Below are 19,614 nucleotides of genomic sequence, written 5' to 3' on the forward strand. Positions count from 1 at the left end.
GCCCGGGCCCCGCCTCCGGGGGGTAGTGAGCGGGCGGGCGAGCAGAGGCGCGGCGGGTCCCCACGTCTCCCCCGCGCTGTGCGCCCGCCCGCCCGACGCCCAGCCAGAGGCGGGCTCGAGCCGTGGTCCCACCCCCGCGCCCGTTCGATTGGGCCTCCTCGGGGGTGTGTGGGAGGGGCGGGGCGCACTCGGGGGACGCCGCGGGAGATGGTACAGTCCACCCCCCGGGCTGCCCACCGCCCCCCTCCTCCGCGGTTCAAGTTTCTGCGGCCGGAGGACGCGGCCTCCGCCAATCCCAGGGCTACAGGACGCTTTTAAAATGCAGGTACGGCTGCGGGGAGGGGCGGGGGTGACGGTGGGAAAGGTAGGGCAGGGCTTCCCTTAAAGGAGACGCGTGGAAAAGGGCGCCCAGCCCCTTCCTGGGCCCGCGCGCCCCGCCCGCCGTCCCCCGCCCCGAATAAACAAATACCCATGATCGGAAGGACAGCTCCCCTTCTCTCTGCCGAGGGCACCAGAGTCCAGCTTAGTCTGAGATACGGCGGACAATAGGACTCAGGCCCGGGGGGTCTCTCTCCCCGGCGGAGAGCGGCTCTTTGTCCGCTTCCCGACCCCCGGCTCCTCCTCTACCCCGGTCTCCACCGTGGTCCCCAGCCCGGAGTGCGCCGAGGTTGCAGCGTTTTCCACTCAAGCCGGGGGCTGCGGCGCCGGCGTGTGCGCCCCAGGAGGGCCAGGGGGCCTCACCCGCCGTCCCGGATCGAGGTCCCGTACCCTCCTCCCTGCCCCGAGAGGGCGAGGGCTTGAGGAACACGCACCGTTCCCCCGCCAACCCGACCGCTCGTCCCGGAATGCGGGAGGGAATCTGTGACTCGCGACGTGGAGACCACTGGGGAGGGGAAGGTCTCTCACTGGGGTCTTAACTCGGGGCGGGGGCGCCCATTCCACGGCAAAAAAAAAAAAACTCTCCCCACCGGCTGCCTCGCCTGGCAACCGGGTCTCCCCCCACCAGCTTGTGCGAATCCATCTCGTTATCCTCGCATCCCTGAAGTGCATTTACGGCGAGTCTGCTGCCAAGCGGGCGGAGAGGGGCGTCCCTCCCCCCGGGACCCGCTTGGAGATAAAACCCGCGCCCTCGACAGAGAGCGCCCCGGCCCGGCGCGCGCGCTCGCGCGGCAGCGGCTGTCCCGGCTTACAGAGACCCAGCCATTCATTGGACAACCGTGTACAGCGCCTCCTCTAAGCCAGGCTTCTTCTGGACCACTGGGGGATTCTCTAGGGGACCGGCGGCCACTGCCCGCTGTGGGGGTCTTTGCACTCTGCGGGGAGGAGGGGCGAGAAGAAAATCCACAAACTGGAGAACTGTGAGGCTGTAATAAGTGCTGTGCAGGGGATTAAGACCAGCTGCTGTCGCAGAAAGTGATTATCAGTTACTTTAGATCCCGTAGTCAGGGAGGACCTCTGAGGAGGTGCGGTCTAAGCTGCTGCCTGAGTGACGGAGGACAAAGATAAGGGGGAGGGCACTCCAGGTAAAGGGAACAGCTAGTGCAGAGGCCCTAGGGTTGGCTTTTAGTGGCCTATTCAAGGAAGAGGTGTGAGAGATGAGGTCAGAGAGGCCAGATCATCCGTGATTCTAAGGCAGCTGGGAAAGCTGTGGGGGGGGAATTAGCAGGACACAACATAACCCGATTTGCCTTTTAAGAGCTTCCCTCTGATGGCTCAGACAGTAAAGAAGCTGCCTATAGTGTAGGAGACCTGGGTTTGATCCCTGGGTCAGGAAGACCCCTGGAGAAGAAAATGGCAAACCTTACTCCAATATTCTTGCCTGGGAAATCCCCCGGACAGAGACGCCTGTGTGGGCTAGAGTCCATGGGGCCGCACAGAGTTGGACAGGACTGACTGACTAACACTTTCTTTTCTTTTTCTGGCCCATATGTGGGAAAGAGGTGGGGGTGTGGTGTCGCAGGCTAGTACAGATTCACCGCTCCCTTCCTCACCCTTCCGCCCCTCTCTCCGTATAGATTGATGTTTAGGAAAGGGTAGTGAGGAAAGGAGCTATGGGTCTTGGAAAAAAATAAAGATGCACCACCACCACTCCTCACCACTCCCTCAATTTTTTTTTTCTTCTGAATCTCCAGGGCTGTGTGTGTCCATTTAAAGCCACACAAATGCTTTGGAGAGCCAGCTAGGGTGACAGCCAGTGCACTTAGTAGACAAAATGATTCCCGATCACACGGTCTGTGAACCTGGAAAATGGTAAGAGCACACTAGGGTAAGTAAATTGTCTCCACACTGGGAGGGAAAGGGGGTTCTTATCCCTCTGTGGCTGGGCCCTGAGCATAGACCTCCCAGCAGCCACTCTTTGCTGTTTGCTGAGTAAATGCATGTTCAGTTGAGTCTGAATCCCACATTTGATGATGAAGAAACTGAGCCCCAGCAGGGAAATGACTTGCCTAAGGTCACTTTCATTCATTGATTTCCTAAACACACAAACATAATTAATTGAGTGTTTATGCATAAATGCATATGTATGTGTACAATCAGATATGCATTGCAAACGCAGTGTGGTAAGTACCACAGAAGAGAGGAGCAGAACACGTCATTGTAGGAGCATCCTGAGGCCACGGAGGCGGTGACCCCCACCCCCACCCCTACCCGAGGGGAATCTTAAAGAGTAAGAGTTTATCAGACTGTAGATGGGGAAGGAGAGGGTTAAGATAATCCAGGTGGAGGCAGCAGCAAAGCCAAGGCCCAGAGGTGAGCAATGGTGAGGGGTAGAAAGAGGCAGAGAACAGCAGGGGATAGTTCCAGGGGAAGTGTGGCCCCTTCCTGGGGCTCTGACGGCTAAGAGCAGCAGCAGCAATAATAATAACCATCACCTCTTACCACACACCCAGTGGGTGCTGGGGGTCCTAAACCAGCCCTCACGTAATGATCAGAATGACAACATCATTAACACCTTGGAGGATTTAACTTGGATTCCTATTGGCTGTGTTGTTTGTCTCCACAAAGCTCAGATCACTGAGTGCACACGTATGGGCAGTGTTCAGAGGGTGGTGGATGTCCAAGGACTCTGGTGTGGCCAGTGGAGGTTTGTGTGGTGGCTGAGGATTTCTGCAGGTCAGCGAGGCGATGGCAGCTGACAGGTCCGGGGCCGGGCTCTGGGGCTTCTTCTCTGATCCCACCCTGCACTCCTGAGCCGGGGAAGTCACCATGCACAGCTGAGAGGCCGCAGTGAAATCAGGGCCGAGGGAGAAGCAACTGGAATCGGTACCAATAAAGGGCAGTGTTTGCGGAGCACTTGCTATGTATCTACCCAGCCCTGGGCAAGGCTTCACAGGGACTGCCCCACCGAGTCCTCAATGCAGTCCTCAATCCCCGTTTTACAGAGGGGCAAACCAAGGCTCACAGGCTAGGTCACTTGTCCCAGGTCACAAGGCAAGCAAGTGAATGAGCTGAGGTTCAAACCCACGACCTTCTGAGTCCATAGACTGCAGCCTCCTGCACGCCACTGCTCGGCAACACCCTTTTCACTGTGACTCTGGTTCAATGACGGGGAGGCCTGCTCTTTGCCCGCACCACGCCCATCACCCGCTTCCTCCTGCTTCCACCTTCCCCATTGTCCCCAAGCCAGAGAGACTCCCTGCGCCTCTGGAGGGACCACTGGGTATGGGTAGAGCTTCCCAGCTCTCCCTGCTGACAGATCAATCACTGTGTGTTGTTAGCTCTGTCTCACAGCTCTTCTCTCACCCACCTGCTGGGTGACCTTAGGCCAGTCTCTTACCCTCTCTGAGCCAGTTTTCTCCTCTGAGCCTTCCTTCACAGGGCTAGTGTCAAAGCTTGGAGAAATGTGCCTCTCCTCCCTGTTCATTCTCCCCACCCTCTGGATCAGGAGAATCTTCCCACAAGGACATTTGCACCCATTTTCCAGACGCAAACCCTGAGGTACATTGAAACAAGGGCTGTCCAAGAAGTCTAGTGCTTGCCCCTGGCAAACAGGGCTACAAAGGATGCCAGCTATGGCCATGGGCTGCCACCGACTTCCTTCTGGGATGGGTGCAGCACAGAATATCAGGTTTAGTGATGAAGGGTCTCAATTCTCACATTTTTAAGTGGGGAAACTGCAGTGATTCTGGGCCACTAGCAGGCAAGTTTACTGGGATATCAGCTCCTGGAGCACAGCACTGGAAGGTCTAGGGGGAGGGTGGGCTCACTCACTCACATCCTTACCCAGCTGCCAGGCCCCTGGGTGCTGGAGATCAGGAAGTCGGTGATGCACTGCACAGCTTCCACAACCACCGATGTCACAGGCAAAAGCCTCAACGTTGACCTAAGGGTGTTAGTGGAAAGAACCCGCCGCCAAAGCAGGAGATGTAAGACACAGGGGTTCGATCCCTGCATCGAGAAGATCCCCTGCAGAAGGAAATGGCTGCCCCGCCTGCCAGAGCAGGAGATGTAAGACACAGGGGTTCGATCCCTGCATCGAGAAGATCCCCTGCAGAAGGAAATGGCTGCCCACTCCAGTATTCTTATCTGGAGAATCCCACGGACAGAGGAGCCCGGTGGGCTACAGTCCTGGCGTCACACAGAGTTGACACGACTGAAGCAACTGAGCACAGGCACGCACTCAACCTAAGGGCAGTGGGAGCCACAGGAGAGTACAGAGCAGAAGAGAGACCTGGAAGGTTTTGTTTGATAAAGAGCAAGTGACTGGAGCTGTGAGGGGAAGAATGGATCAGAGAGAGTCAGCTGAGGCTGAGACACAGTCAGAAGACTGCAAAGCCAGGCTGGCCAGAGGCCAGGGTGGAGGTGGCAGAAAGTTGCCTTTAGGGATCAATTCAGTTGTGGGGGATCCCTCCCTGCCTCTCCCTTCCCCTCTGGAACCAATGAAATACCCTCCTTCCCCTGCAGCTGCTGACATTGCCCCCAGGAGCAAAGCACTGGTGGAGTGGGGAGGGGGAGGTGGAGGGGAGGGGGAGGGGAGGAACCCTCAGGGAAACCTAGAGAGGAGAGCTGTTTGAAGGATGGGCTCCCAGCTCCGTGCACTTCAAAACACTAGTCTTCTCATTACGAGTGATTTCCTACCGCACCAAACTGCAATGCAGGTGCCTGGAACCCTACTGCCCAGCTTAAGGAATCACCGATGTCACTGGCCCCTGAAGCCCCTCCCAGGTCACCTGGCCAGCCCACCTGACCCCAGAGTGAGCATGATCCTAAATGTTGCATTGCTTGTTCCTGTATCTCATAGTGCTATATTTCCCCCTTGTAATATACTGCTTAATCTTGAATGCTTTTGAACTTTATTCAAATGGTATTATACTTCATGTGTTCTCTGGCAGCAAGCTTTTAAGTCATGCATTATTGTGTTGAAATATGTCGCTGGGGTTCATTTATTTGCACCGCTGGCTGTAGAGCGAGGTTTCCCAGCCTCAGCACCGTTGGCAGTTTGAACTGGAGAAGTCTTTGTTGTAGGGGCGGGGAGGGGCTGTCTTCCACAGTGTAAGATGTTTACCAGCTTCTCTGGCCTCGACCCATTAGATGGAAGTGACACCCCTGCCCCTGTTACTGTGAAAACCAAAAATGTCTCCAACCTAAAAAAGTGATACAAATGAACTCATTTATAAAATAGAAACAGACACTCAGAAAACAAATTCATGGTTACCAGAGGCAGGAGGTGCCGGGGAGGGATAAATTAGGAGTTTGGAATTAACAGATACACTTCAATGGTGTCTGACTCTTTGAGACCCTATGGACTATAGCCCACCAGGTTCCTCCACCCATAGGATTCTCCAGGCAAGAATACTGGAGTGGGTTACCATGCCCTCCTCCAGAGGATCTTCCCAACCCAGGGAACTATATATAAAAGAAATATACTGTATAGCACAGGAAACTCTAGTCAGTATTCCATACTGACCTAAATGAAATAGAATAGATAAATATAACCGAACCACTTTGCTGTACAACTGAAACCAACACAACATTGCAAATCAACTATACTCCAGAATAAAATAAACATTAAAAAACAAGAACAAAAATGTCTCCAGACCTTGCCAAATGGCCGCTGAGAGCGAAACCTCCCCAGCTGAGAACTCCGCCGTCTAATTCCCGTCGCAGGAACACATTACCTTGACTTCTCTTCTCCCGCTGAAGGACCTTTGTTTCTAGTTTTCTGCTGTAACAGCAGTGCTGCCGTCTGTGTCCTCATGCTCACAAACACGAGCTTCTCTTGGGTCTGTACCCTCGTGGCTCTCAGAGCACAAGAGAAACCCTGGCTAAATTTCATACTGGAGGTGCCCAGTATATTGGGGGGCAGGAGGAAGAAACAGTAGAGCAGGTTTGCCCACTGTGACTTCTTTGAAATGTTTATCGAAATTGACACTTTCAAATGTGCAGAGATACCAGTGAGACATGACTCATGCTAACTTGTCAGATACACAGGATTTACTCCAGGTGATCAGTTCCAGACCCCAGACGCGTGGTCTCTGAGGCCAGCGGCGCTTCTCTGTGACCCTCATCACTGCGCTAGGAAGGGGGAAGCCCAGGCGAGCAGTCCCACCTGTGATGGGGTTTCCATCTGCCCGCCTACAGCTGTACCCTCCTCCAGGACAAAGTCCGTCCTTCTCTGGGACCCTCCCAGCTGTGTTCGTTGGGGTCTGTGGCTGCACCATCTGCCTGAGATACCTCTGGGCCACGCCCCCAGAGACCCCCCACTCCCACCCCCAGGCCCCACCTCAGCCTCTAGATGCCCTGCCCGCCAGGCCTGGGCAGCTGCCCTTCCGGCCCTGCCCTCTGTGGAGATCGGAGACCAGCCTCCTCCGCTGCTGAATATTTCATGCTCTGATGGTGGAAATGAAGTCGGTGAAGACCTTAATTGTTAATGTGGCTCCTGCCAGTTCCAAGACCAGCCTTTCCCACTCTCTCCAGCCTGCTTCCTCCTGTTTGATGCAACAACAGCAGTAACAGTAATTCCTCCTGTGACCTGATCTGGGCGAGGCTGGGCTATAGTAAAGTTGCCCCCCACCGCCTCCAGTCCCCAGGCAAGCCCGCAGTTGGGCAGAAGCTGTGACATGCGTAACTTTACCAACCAAACCATCAGTTGGGTCCACCTCTTTGTCTACCGCCGTTTGAACTGTGGTGCTGGAGAAGACTCTTGAGAGTCCCTGGCCAGCAAGGAGATCAAACCAGTCAATCCTTAAGGAAATCATCCTTGAATATTCATTAGAAGGCCTGTGACTGAAGTTCCAATACTTTGGCCACCTGATGCGAAGAGCTGATCATTATGAAAGACACTGATGCTGGGAAACATGGAGGGCAGAAGGAGAAGGGGGTGACAGAGGATGAGATGGTTGGATGGCATCACCGACTCAGTGGACATGAGTTTGAGCAAGCTCCAGGAGATAGTGAAGCACAGGGAAGCCTGGCATGTTGCAGTCCATGGGGTCGCAAAGAGCTGGACACGACTGAGAGACTGAGCAACAGCAGCACCGAACAAGAGGACATTCCCCAGTGTCCTCCCAGCAGAGAGCTGGGAACTAAGAGTGTTTGTGGAATGAATGAATGATACAGGAGGGAGCTGGCTAAGTAGGAAAGCCCTGGAATTAGAATCTGGGTCTCTAACCTGATACTACACCTGGGGGGTCCTGCCTGTCCCTGAGGCTCTGGATCTTACGAGAAAATGGAATCATTCCCTCCTCCTGCTGGGATGGAGAGACACTTAAATGCACGAGAAAGGGAAGACTCAAACCCTGAGCCACACAGTGAGACAGGTGGGGTGCTGGTTTGCTAGGGAAAGGCTTGGGAATCCCCCAGAGCCCAGCCAGAGATTCTGAGACTCTAGGACAAGGGCTGATCCTTCTTTCCAGCACAGGCTCAGCTCCACCAAGACCCAATTCCAGGACCCAACTTTGCAGTGGAGAGTCACATCTTAGCATTCCAAACTGTCAGAGCCCCTGTAAATGAGTCAGGGTCCTAATGAAGCTGAGCAAGACCCTGTGGGGCTCTCAGGCCTTTCTGTCCCCATTTCTTATTGGCAAGTCTCGAGCTGTCATGACCATCTCTGGTTCCAAAGTGTGGGTTTGAACAGTTGCTAAGCAAGGGAGGAGCAGCCAGGAAACCCTCTGAGGCCAGATGAACGTGATGAGAGAAGCTCATCAAGAATCAGACCATCCTGCTCACACCCAAGTCAGTGACCCCACACACTTGACTCTGTTATAAAAACCCTCATCAGCTTCTTTGCAATGGAGACACACAGTTTTTCAAGGCAGAAGCCGGTGTGTCTCCCTTTGCCTGCCAAAGCAATAAAGCTACCCTTTTCTGCTGCTGCCGGTGCTAAGTCGCTTCAGTCATGTCCGACTCTGTGCGACCGCATAGAGGGCAGCCCACTAGGCTCCTCTGTCCCTGGGATTCTCCAGGCAAAAATACTGGAGTGGGTTGCCATTTCCTTCTCCAATGCATGAAAGTGAAAAGTGAAAGTGAAGTCTCTCAGTCATGCCCGACTCTCAGCGACCCCATGGACTGCAGCCTACCAGGCTCCTCCGTCCATGGGATTTTCAAGGCAAGAGTACTGGAGTGGGGTGCCATTGCCTTCTCCCTTTTCTACTTCACCCAAAATTCTCTCTGCAGGATTTGATTTGATACCATTGCTCAGAGAGGCCACACTTTAAGTAACACTAAGGAAGCAGCTATTTCCTGCCCCAGGGGATCTTCCCGATTCTTTACCCGCTGAGCCATCGAAAAGAATCAGACACGTCTGAGTGACTAAGTATAAGTAGCACACAAGGAAGTCGCTAACTCTGAACAAGGCCAGTGGGTCAGATCAGTGGTTGTCAGCTCTGGGCACCGACTGCTTAGGCTCACCTGTGTGCGTGCTAAGTCGCTTCAGTCATATCCAACTCTGCGACCCCAAGGACTGTAGCCCACCAGGCTCTTCTATCCCTGGAATTCTCTAGGCAAGAATACTGGAGTGGGTTGCCAGGCCCTCCTCCACGGAATTTTCCCGGCCCAGGGATCAAAACTGCGTCTCCTACGTCTCCTGCATTGGCAGGCAAATTCTTTACCACTAGCGCCACCTGGGAAGCCCCTCATAAGCTGGTAAAACGCAGATGCCCAGGCCCCACCCCAGACCCATTCCATCTGGAAGAGGGGGGTCTATCAGGCAGGGCTGAGAAGGACTGGGTTAGATGAACTCCTGGTTCATTGGCACCAGGCTACCCAAGAAGTCACCCCCATTTCTGGGGGCACTCCTTTCTCCAAGTGTCTAGATTTAGAGATTTTTCTCTAGGTTCTCCAAATACCCCAGAGAATCTTCAGATACACTGCTGAGGTTAAGGAAGGGGCTGAGGGATTCTGGCGTTCACTCTAGAGTTCGCTTAGATTAGGCTGGAGGAGATCCTAAAAATCTCCAGAAACAGAGAGAGAATGGGAGAGAAAGAGAGAGATCACACATGAAGTATCAGGAATCAGAAGCCCTGATGTTCTCAACAGTAACTCCAAAAGCTAGAGATCTTGGAGCAGCACGTTCAAGATTCTGAAGGAAAATGATTTCGGTGTCTGGCCTATCAAGTATGAGGGTGAAGTTTGACATGTTCAGATTTTTAAAATTTATTTATTTTGGCTGCACTGGGTCTCCATTGCTGTGCGTGGGCTTTCTCTAGGTGCTGTGAGCGGGGCCACTCTTTGCTGCAATGCCCTGGCTCCTCATTGTGGTGGCTTCTCTTGTCATGGCACACAGGCTCTAGGCGCTCGGGCTTCAGTACTAGCAGCAGGCAGGCTCAGTAGTTGTGGTGCACAGGCTTAGTTGCTCTGAGGCATGTGGAATCTTCCCCCACCAGGGATCGGACCTGTGTCCCCTGCATCGGCAGGCAGGTTCTTATCCACTGCGCCTTCAAGAAAGTCCCAAAAGTCCCCAGATTTTTAAAAAAGTATCTCCCACGCATTCTTTCTCTAAAAATTAGGAACTAAACAAAGACACAAGAAGATCCAAAATTCAGGAAGTGGGGAATTCCAAAGTGATGGTATATATCGTGAAGGACAAAGAAGCCTGACGTGCTGCAGTTCACGGGGTCGCAGAGAGTCGGACACGACATAGCACCAGAACAAAGGTGATGACATAGGGAAGTCGGACAGCGAGGGCTTCAGGACTAGAAGCAGTCAGTGCACATGGGAACGGGGTGGGAAGGGGCGCCAGGAAGAGCTGGCCAAGAAAGAGAACACAACTCATGCATTGCCTGGGGCCTCGGCTACCTAGAGAAGAACATTAGAGCTCTGTCAGAGAGCCTGAGTGATAGCATAAAGAAAACCAAGCAAGTCAAAACAAGGAGGCAACTAACAATCCCCAGGGAAACCCAGAAGTCCTGCAAGGAAGGAAATACAGTCATAGGATGTACTGTGGCTCTGTTGACCATAGTGTTTAAATAGTATCATATGTAAACATTGATTTAACCAAAGAAAATTGTGGTACAGTTTTACTAGGAGGATGGGAGAAGAAGGGGTGGCATGTGTGGGGGTGGCTTATCAGTGGAGTAAACCTTCCCGGTCCCTAAGAGAAAGGCAGTGATAATACCTAAACTGGGAAGTCAAAGAAGAGCCCTGTAAGTGTGTTGTTTTCAAACGTGGACAAAAGAAGAATCGAAAGCAGTTGCCTCTGGGATGCAGGATCAGGATCGGGGTGGAGCCATGAGGCAGCGTTTTTTTGTTTTTCTTAGGCTTTATGCTTGTATTTGATTTTTGAAACTGTGCACGTGTATTTAAATTAATACATTTTTAACAAGCTGGCATTGGACTTCTTATTAGAAACCCTGGAGGCTAGAAGATCACAAGAGTCATCAGTCGCCTTAAAAGTCTAAGGGAAAAGGATTTCCTGCCTGGATTCTATGCCCACAGAGAGCATCAGCCAAATATGTGACTGGAATATAAACATTGTCAGAAATGCAAGGTCACCAAAAAGAGGAAAAAATGAACTGCCGTGCACCTCTCAGGAAGCTTTTGAAGCACACGCTCCCCTAGGAGCTGAGAGGGGGCAGGATGGCTCCCCAGGGGGGCCAGTCCTTGGAGGGGAGAGAGGGGACGAGGGAGGGGAGGAGAAGGGGGAGGGGCCGGCTCAGGCCCCTGAGCAGAGCGGGTAGGGCTCAGCCTGGAAGAGCCCAGGTGGGAGGAGCGAGTGAGATATCCAAATGCCTGACCATTTGACCATCCTGCCACTAGGTTAGAGCCAAGCAGATTGAAAAAGAGACGTCTTACAAGTTTGTGGGTTTTTTTAAACGCATTAACTCCAGGGCATAGATAAACAAACTCCACCAAAAAAGAAACCATTCCTTGACTTTCGTAGGCAACGTTTATAGAATCATAATGAAACTCTGGACCACTGGTCACCTAAGCACTGGGTCGAGCCCTCAAGGAGAAGCTGACGGAGAAGATTTGAGAATGGGAGGATTTAAGAGAGTTGAAGGCTTATCCGTCATGGCCGGAAGGAATTCTAGAAAAGTCTAGAACCGAGAAATCAAGAAGGAGCCACGGACGAAAACACCTTACCGAGGAATGCAGAGATCAAACCGGAAGGAACGACTAAATGCAGAAACAGATTGTTCCGGGGGGGTGGGGGAGGGGAGGAAAGGCCAGGGAAATACTTCCTTCTGAACCTTTTACTGTTACTGGGTTTGTTTTTAACCGAAGTGCATGCATTGTTTGGTTTACAGTATAAATAATAGATGTAACTATATATATAATTTATATAAACAATATAAAGTTTATATTATAATTTATATAAAATATTTATATTATGCTATAGTGTATAATTTATATAAAAATATATAGAATTTATTATATATAAACAATAAATATATAATTAATCTAAATAATAAAACCTACCTCTGGGCCAGGACATGTGAAACAAGAGAAAAGGACCAGAGATGCTCCCCAAGACATAACCCCTGGACCTGATGCTCAGCAGTGCAGGCCCCAGAGCCTCCACGGCTGCAGGCCCGCCCAGCCCAATCCACCCTCACATTCTTCAAGGCCATTTCCAGTTTATGAAGCATTCTCAGGGGAGCATGCTCCTCCCATCCTCCCTGCAAAGCCTGCAAGGTGAACAGGAATTATCATGTCCATGTATGCCCGCAGAAGCTGAGATTCAGTGTGTATTTAGGGGGTTGAAACGGGTCCCTGCCATGGCCGGTTGGTGGAGGACACATTCAAGAGCCAGGGAGAGGCATGGACCTCACCAATGGTCCAGTGGTTAAGAACCCACCTGCCAGCGCAGGGGACATGGGTTTGGTCCCTGGTCCAGGAAGATGTCACATGCCCCAGGGCAGCTAAGCCCAGGCACCGCAACTACTGAGCCTGTGCTCTGTAACAAGAGAAGAAGCCTTGTCTGCAACAAGACACTGCAGTGAGAAGCTCAGCACCACAGTGAAGTGTGGCCTCCGCTTGCCACAGCCAGAGAAAGCCGGTGCTCAGCGACAAAGACCCAGTAGGCCAAAAAAAAAAAAAAAAAAGAGCCTGTGAGAGGCAGTCAGGCTGGAATTTCAGAGCTGGAGTCACCTCTCTCGACCTGAGGGCACCCAGCCAGGAGGCTGCAAACCCTTCACTTGACTGTACAATTTACTTTTCTTTATATGTATTCACAAACCACACTCCCAGGGTTTGTTGGAAGGAGCGTTTTGTCCAGCAGGTGGGGGTGCCCTGTTGAGAGTGTACCTCCAGTTGCCCAAGAGGAAGGGCTGGCAGCAGCTGGGGCTGCGCCTAGATGCGGTGTCCCGGGGCTGTGTGGGAGCTGGGGCAGGGTTGGGGGGGCAGTGGAGAGGCGCCTCCATGCAGAAGGTCCAGCTGACGGCGTGGGGGGTCCGGAGGTCTCCATGCTCCTGAGGCAGGCTCCGAGTCATGCTCATTGCTGATGAGTTTGCTGTTTTTGTTTTTTATTTTCTTTTTGTAAATGTTCATTTAACACAGATATTTATTTTTATTTATTTGGCTGCTCCGGGTCTTAGTTTCATTTGGCATCTGGGATCTAGTCCCCTGACCAGGGATGGAACCCCGGCCCCCTGCGTTGGGAGCGTGGAGTCTTAGCCACTGGACCAGTGGGGAAGTCCTAAGCTTGCTGCTGTCAGATCTCTTTGGGTTTGCAGCCCCAGACTCTAAGGTTCCAAAGTGCCCCTTGAACACACACAATGGCTCCAGACCACCAACCCAGCCCAGTCCCTCCAGAGAAGATGGGAGATCCTGAAAGTTACTAAGAAAGAGGCTCACCCATCCCAGGAGTGGGACACCGCACTCTCCCTGCACTCTGCACCCAGATCTTCCTGGTCGCAGGAGGAGCACACCAACACAACTCTGTAATTCCCTCTGTAGTCTCACACCTCTCCAGCCCATGCGGACCCAAAGCTCCAGACCCATGTGTACAACCAGCCTCCGAATGTCCCTTAGCCCAGTCCCCTCAGCAGAACAACTAACGGCCCCAGGCCTTTGCCCGGGCTTTCCTTCTCTCTTTAAGATTCTGGGGAACTCAGCCCAGCTGCTTCGCTCAGGATCATCCTTCAAACACTGGGACCTGCGTGACAGAGCAAGGGCTCAGACAACCCCTGGCTCTCAGGGACCCAGGCAGGAACGGAATGGGAAGGGGTGGCATTCTCCCCAACCTGGAGTCTGCTGCACCAGGTGCACGGGGCTGCCGCGCTCTACCTAGAGCCTCCATCCTCCCCTCCACAGGCTGGAACCAAGCCTGGCCCAGTAGGGGGAGCATGGAGAAGACCCCCGCAGAAACATCCCACCAGCCTCCCCGCCCGTCTTGGCACTGGATGTCCTCAAACCAGCCTGTGTGAGCTGGGTGCAGGTGCTGCTGCATGTTGTTCAGTCACTAAGTCGTGTCCGACTCTCTGCAACCCCACTGACTGCAGCACGCCAGGCTCCCCTGTCCTTGCGCAGGGGACATGCAAGGACTTGGGACTTGGCTCAAACTCACGTCCACTGAGTCAGTGATGCCATCCAACCATCTCATCCTCTGTCACCTCCTTCTCCTCCTGCCCTCAGTCTTTCCCAGAATCAGGGTCTTTTCCCATGATTGGCTCTTCGCATCAAGTGGCCAAAGTATTGGAGCTTCAGCATCAGTCCTTCTAATGAATATTCAGGGTTGATTTCCTTTAGGAGTGGCTGGTTTGATCTCTTGCTTTCCAAGGGACTCTCAAGAGTCTTCTCGAGTACCACAATTCAAAAGCAGAAATGCTTTGGCGCTCCTCAGCCGTCTTTATGGTCCAGCTCTCACTCACATCCGTACATAACTATTGGAAGAACCATAGCTCTGACTATATGAACCTTTGTCTGCAAACTGATGTCTCTGCTTTTTAATAAAATGCACCGGTGTAACTTCCCCAGTGGTGATGGGACAGAGCTGGGGAGAGGAAGGGGGAGCCACAGCCTGTGAAAGTGGAGACAGCAGCTCCCAGAGCCCCGCGTCCTGTGAGTCATCCTGTCCAGAATCTCACCAACCTTCCCAGCATCCCAGGGACAGGCCTGGGGCTATGCCCATTTCACAGATGCAAAAACTAAGATTTAACAAGGTTTAAATCAATGCATGGCTGAAGTCGCAATCTTAGCCGTAAGCAGGGTTTCTCAGCCAGCCTGGTGATAGGAATCACGCAGACCCTTGTCAGTCAGAACTTTTTCCCAGGAGATTCCGATCCACCGCCTCTGGGTGCAGCCTGGAGTAGGTCTGTTTGACCTATTCGGGGGTGGGGGTGGGGCTGGGGGCGTCGGGAACCGCAGGGTGATTCATCCGCGGCTGCCAGGCGCCACTGCCGCCGCCCCATTCACCTAATTTCACCACCGTGTGCTATTTAGGCCACCGCCGCCCCATTCACCTAATTTCACCACCGTGTGCTATTTAGGCAGCCGGGGTGCTTGGCTGCCCCTCCACCCCAGGACACGAGGGTGATTTCCGGGGCTGAACTATTATAAATACTTCCCGCGGGGCCGTGTTTGTGCACAGCTTGGTTTTCCTGTCCGATTGTTTCCTCGGGACGAGTTCCCAGCAGTGGGATTCCTGAGCGGAAGGATGGATGTTCTCCCGCCCCTGGTCCCCATCCCTAATCCAGGCTAGCCCCAGGAGGAGGATCCGGCCTTTCTCTGGCTTCAGGGAGGGGCGGCCGGCAAGTCGCCCTCGGCACTTCCGGAGGAAAATGACAGGTCAGGTCCTTCCTGTAAGAGCTAATGACCGGCTTGACGCGTTCATGGCTGCCAGAGCCATGAGGGCCCAGGTGACTCAGTACCATCTTTCCAGGGCCGGCTGGGATGGCTCCGCCAGCAGGTGATGGATTTTCTCCGTGGAGGTCACAGGAAGCAGAAAGCCATCCACATCTGTCAGCAGCTTTTGGGGAAGGGCCAGAGAGAAGGCCTGAGACCCAGTGAGCTGATGGTTCCTCGTCTTTTCAGGCAACAAAGGGCCTCTGGCCTCTCTGGCCCCCCTGAGGTGGGGGCCACCCCTCCAGGGCCCATCTATGGGACACTCAGGCCCTGCTCCCACTAAAAGTGTTAGCCTCCCAGTGGTGTCTGGCTCTTTTCGACCCCATGGACTGTAGCCGCCAGGTTCCTGTGTGCATGGGGTTCTCCAGGCAAGAACACTGGAGTGGATTGCCAATTCCTTCTCCAGCGGATCTTCCCAACCCAGGAATCGAACCTGAATCTCTCATTGCAGGCAGATTCTGTGCTTCTAATAGGAGCAGGGGGAGTCGACCCCGTGAGGCCAGCCTCTTAGTGCCCAGACCGTCTCTCAGAGCCTGGCACTAGTGGGTTCCCCCTCCCTATTAAGAATCCTCTGAAGGCAAGCGATGTCTGCTCTGTTTCAGACTCCAGAAGTGAGCTCTCTGACCCTGGAGGTGGACAATCTAAAGCAGCATGATCATCTCTCAGAGGCCTGCAGGTTATACCGGTGGGGTAGAAGGGTATTCCCGGGCTGCGTGCCCACCCTGTGCTACTGTTTGCCCAATATTTACTTGGCTGTGGACATTACACCCACTTTACAGCTGCATAAACTGAGGCAGAGCAGCTCAACTGGCTTGCCCGACAACCTGAAGACTCATCCACGACTCATCGTGCTTACTGAGCACCTGCAGTGTGCCAGGCCGCCTGGCCTCCCGAGTCTCCCCTTGACGAGTTTTCCCAGCCATTGTCCACATTTCTTCACAGGCACAAGGAGTGGCCGTGCATCCACTCCCGCAGGAAGGGTGTTACCCCCATTGCCCTGCCCCAGAGCTGACGTTCAGCTAGCCGTGGTTCTCTTTGGTCTCGGGGCAGCGTGACAGCTGTTCCTGGGTAGGACTGGGGGCTTATGTGGGTTTGGCCAACTCTAGCTGTTGTTGTGGGGGAGGGGGCCTTACAGGCACGGCCACCAGCTGCCTGCTCTGAAGGATTCTCCCGGGCTCAGGACACATAATAGGGAGGGGGAACCCACTGGTGCCAGGCTCTGAGAGACAGTCTGGGCACTAAGAGGCTGGCCTCACAGGGTCGACTCCCCCTGCTCCTATTAGAAGCATAGAATCTGCCTGCAATGAGAGTTCCGGGTTCGATTCCTGAGTTGGGAAGATCCCCTGGAGAAGGTCCTCCTGGACAATACAGGGGCATTCACCCAGGGGGCCCGCTGACCACAAAAAGTTGATACAGAACCTTCTGTGGGCGGCCCCAGGAAAACAGGTCTTCCATCGCAGCCTCAAGGGATGCTCATTTAAAAGACAGTTTGGGGGAACAGTCTGTGCATTCGAGCTTCGGCGCATGAGGCAGGTTACTCCGGCTCTCCTTGTTCACTTCCATTCTGTTGGTCTCAGTCCCCCATTTCACCTGCTGAGGTTCCTGGAAATGCTGTGTTCTCACGGGGGTGTTGCCACTGGCACGTCTGAGAAGCAAGCCTCCCGGGGCTCATGCAGATGCTTGATTGAAACGAGCCGAGCAGAAGGCAGAGTCCTGTGGCCCACCTTTAGAGACCCTCTCACATCAGACCACACCGATTTACAGGCACGCTTTGCCCCCAGGTCACTGCGTCCGGGGAGTTTCGGCTGCCCTCCTCTCCAGCCTGCATCCTCCATTCCGCCGAAAGGACACTGCGTCCGGGGAGTTTCGGCTGCCCTCCTCTCCAGCCTGCATCCTCCATTCCACCGAAAGGACAGCGTGAAGAGCTTGCCTCCATACCCGCCCTTACCTGTCACACCTCCACCCTTGGGACACAGGGTTCCCCGTGCCTCGGATGCCCTGTCCCTCTTCCTCACCTGGCTGACTCCCACACTGCCTGGACACGGGTTTGTAAAGTCCTTCTCCACGCCCACTCCCAGCCCATCAGGCTCCCACAGGCCCTTGGATTCCCCGTTCATGCCCCCCGCCACCGAATGCCCAGTGCTGTGGCCCTGTCTCCTGGCCCCTCACTTACACCCTGGGATCTCAGGGTTCTCAGAGCCCAGGCAGGACCAGACCCCGGCAGAGGCAGTTCTGTGCTGCTGAAAGGGCCCAGGCTCAGAGCCAGCTGGGTTTAGACCAATGGTTGAACCTCTCTGAGCCTTGCTTTCCTCACTTCTCCAATAAGGATGCTCTCCAGGTCAAGGGTCAGTGAGGATCACAGACCCCCGTGCGCAAAATGCTGGGCTGGGGCGGACTCTCTGCACTCACCGGGTGAATGAATGAGCCAGGAGCCACGATCCCTGTCCTCAAGTTCAGTAGAGAAGGGGACAGAGTCTTGCTATGGGAACTGCCATGAGGAGCCATGACTGACGGGAAGCGAGGACGTCTTTATGGCAGAGGAGGTTCATACACTGCAGGGGGACTCCTGAGTTCTGTAGGCAGCAGAGCTGGGGGAAAACATTCTAGCCTTCCTGGGTGTACTGTTTCCTACAGAGTTGTCAGCACAGGCTTTTATCATTTTAATGATGAGCATGTGTGTGTGTTTCTGTGTGATTTAATAAGGGTGAATGGTGTTGGAAAAGCCTTATTCTGCATGTCTTTGAATGCCTGTTTCCCTTTAAGGCTGGCCTGAGAACCACACATCTCAAAAGTATGTATGAGTCCAGGGAAATCCTTCTCTATTAGCTCAAGATTGTGAAACGAGCTCAGCCTGGAGCGCTTGGGTGGTTTTTCGAAGTGGTGCGTTTCAGATGATGAGAACCCCACTTGGCAGGGAAGAAGGGCAGGACCCTGGCATTCCCCGGGCGGCACCAGCCTCCCCAGGGCTGCTGCTCTCTGTGATCTGAGAAACGCGAAGAGTCTTCCCTAGCTGCCTCCTGGCCTGACACGACCCGCTGCCGCCTCGAATTCCACCATCCCTCACGTTCCTTCTTAAGGCAAGCGTTTCTCCTAGAATGTAAATATTTTGTCTGGGAGAGAACACTTGGCTTTATCATCAGGAGAGTGGAAGATGGAAAGTTACTTTTATCGAGTACCTACTATGTGCTTTACTATCAAGGGAAAGGAAGCTGGAAACTTACTGGTGTTGAGCACTCAGCACGTGAGCAAGAAGGGGGAAGTTACCCAGGACTGCAGGAGAGGGGCTGGGCTCTCAGAAGGGCCAGGGGGCTGCCAAGGGCTTGGTGGAGCCAGGAATTGGAGCCCAGAGCTGACTCTCCACCTTGCTCTGCTCACAACACCCAGTTGCTCCTCCTTCTTGGCAGGTGGCTCCCTGGAACGTGAGATGAGACGGTTCTAGAGTCCCAGGGCTCCCGGACCTGGGTTCCAGCGCAGCCCTGCCTCCCACCCGCTGTGTGGCCAGAACCATCACTTCATCTCATCTGTGGGTGGGACAGCAATAACGCCTGCCCCGCAGGGCTATGGTGGAGACAGGAGACATGGGAAGGTGGAGACACAGGGTCTCAACAAGGGCTCAATCTGGGACAAGTCTGGTTTTCTTATCAATTGACGCAAGATAAAGCATGTACAGCCCTGGCTCCCCCCGGGGACACACTGCCCCTTCTCTGACTCTGATGGACGCAGAAGTGGGACCTGCCTTCTCTTCTCCTCCCCCCATGTCTCCATCCTGGAACCCGAGGAGATAGGGCAGGTGGCAGCTGGAGCAGCCAGCCTATAAGTGCAAGTTGTTCACAGAACTGCTGGCCTGTGTCAGCCACCTGACTCCCTTCCTACCCAGTTCACGCAACCATGAACAGGGCCCCCTTTTCTTAACCCTAGGAGCCTAGTTCACTATGCAGAGGGGGCCAGATTCAGAATCCCGCACTGGCCTTGGGCCCCCCTCTATGGCCCGAAGCAAGCCCCTAGCCTCCCTGTGCCTCAGTCTTCCTATCTCTAAAATGGGTGTGTGTGCTAAGTCGCTTCAGTCATGTCCAGCTCTTTGCGACTGTATGGACTGTAGCCCTCCAGGCTCCTCTGTCCATGGGGATTCTCCAGGCAAGAATACTGGACTGGGTTGCCATGACCTCCTCCAGGGGATCTTCCTAACCCAGGGGTCAAACCTGCATCTCCAGCATTGCAGGCAGATTCTTTACAGCTGAGCCACCAAGGAAGCCCCTAAAATGGGCAGCCCGTCTCATTCGCGTCTCCTTAGCAGAGGGGAGTCTGGAGAAATACTCAGTCCCTGACTTAGTGAGAACTGCCTTAAGGTTGAAGTGCTAGAACTGCCAGCCGAGAGGTCTGCCCCCAACA

General features: G+C 53.9%; 1 long non-coding RNA gene across 4 annotated transcripts; it reads left to right on the forward strand.

Annotated features, from left to right (window-relative positions):
• Window positions 1–58: 58 nt before the first annotated feature.
• LOC113879968 lies at window positions 59–11,738 on the forward strand. Of its 4 annotated transcripts, none has more exons than XR_003507546.1 (4): window positions 59–325; window positions 2,133–2,266; window positions 9,948–10,094; window positions 10,786–11,738. It is a non-coding gene; the product is annotated as an uncharacterized LOC113879968 (long non-coding RNA). The 4 variants fall into 4 exon arrangements; XR_003507545.1 differs by having other exon boundaries at window positions 2,133–2,250; window positions 10,786–11,737; XR_003507547.1 differs by lacking the exon at window positions 9,948–10,094 and having other exon boundaries at window positions 10,786–11,735.
• The last annotated feature ends 7,876 nt before the right edge of the window (window positions 11,739–19,614 follow it).

The sequence above is a fragment of the Bos indicus x Bos taurus genome, chromosome 21 (assembly GCF_003369695.1).
Source record: "Bos indicus x Bos taurus breed Angus x Brahman F1 hybrid chromosome 21, Bos_hybrid_MaternalHap_v2.0, whole genome shotgun sequence".
NCBI classification, from domain to species: Eukaryota; Metazoa; Chordata; class Mammalia; order Artiodactyla; family Bovidae; genus Bos; species Bos indicus x Bos taurus.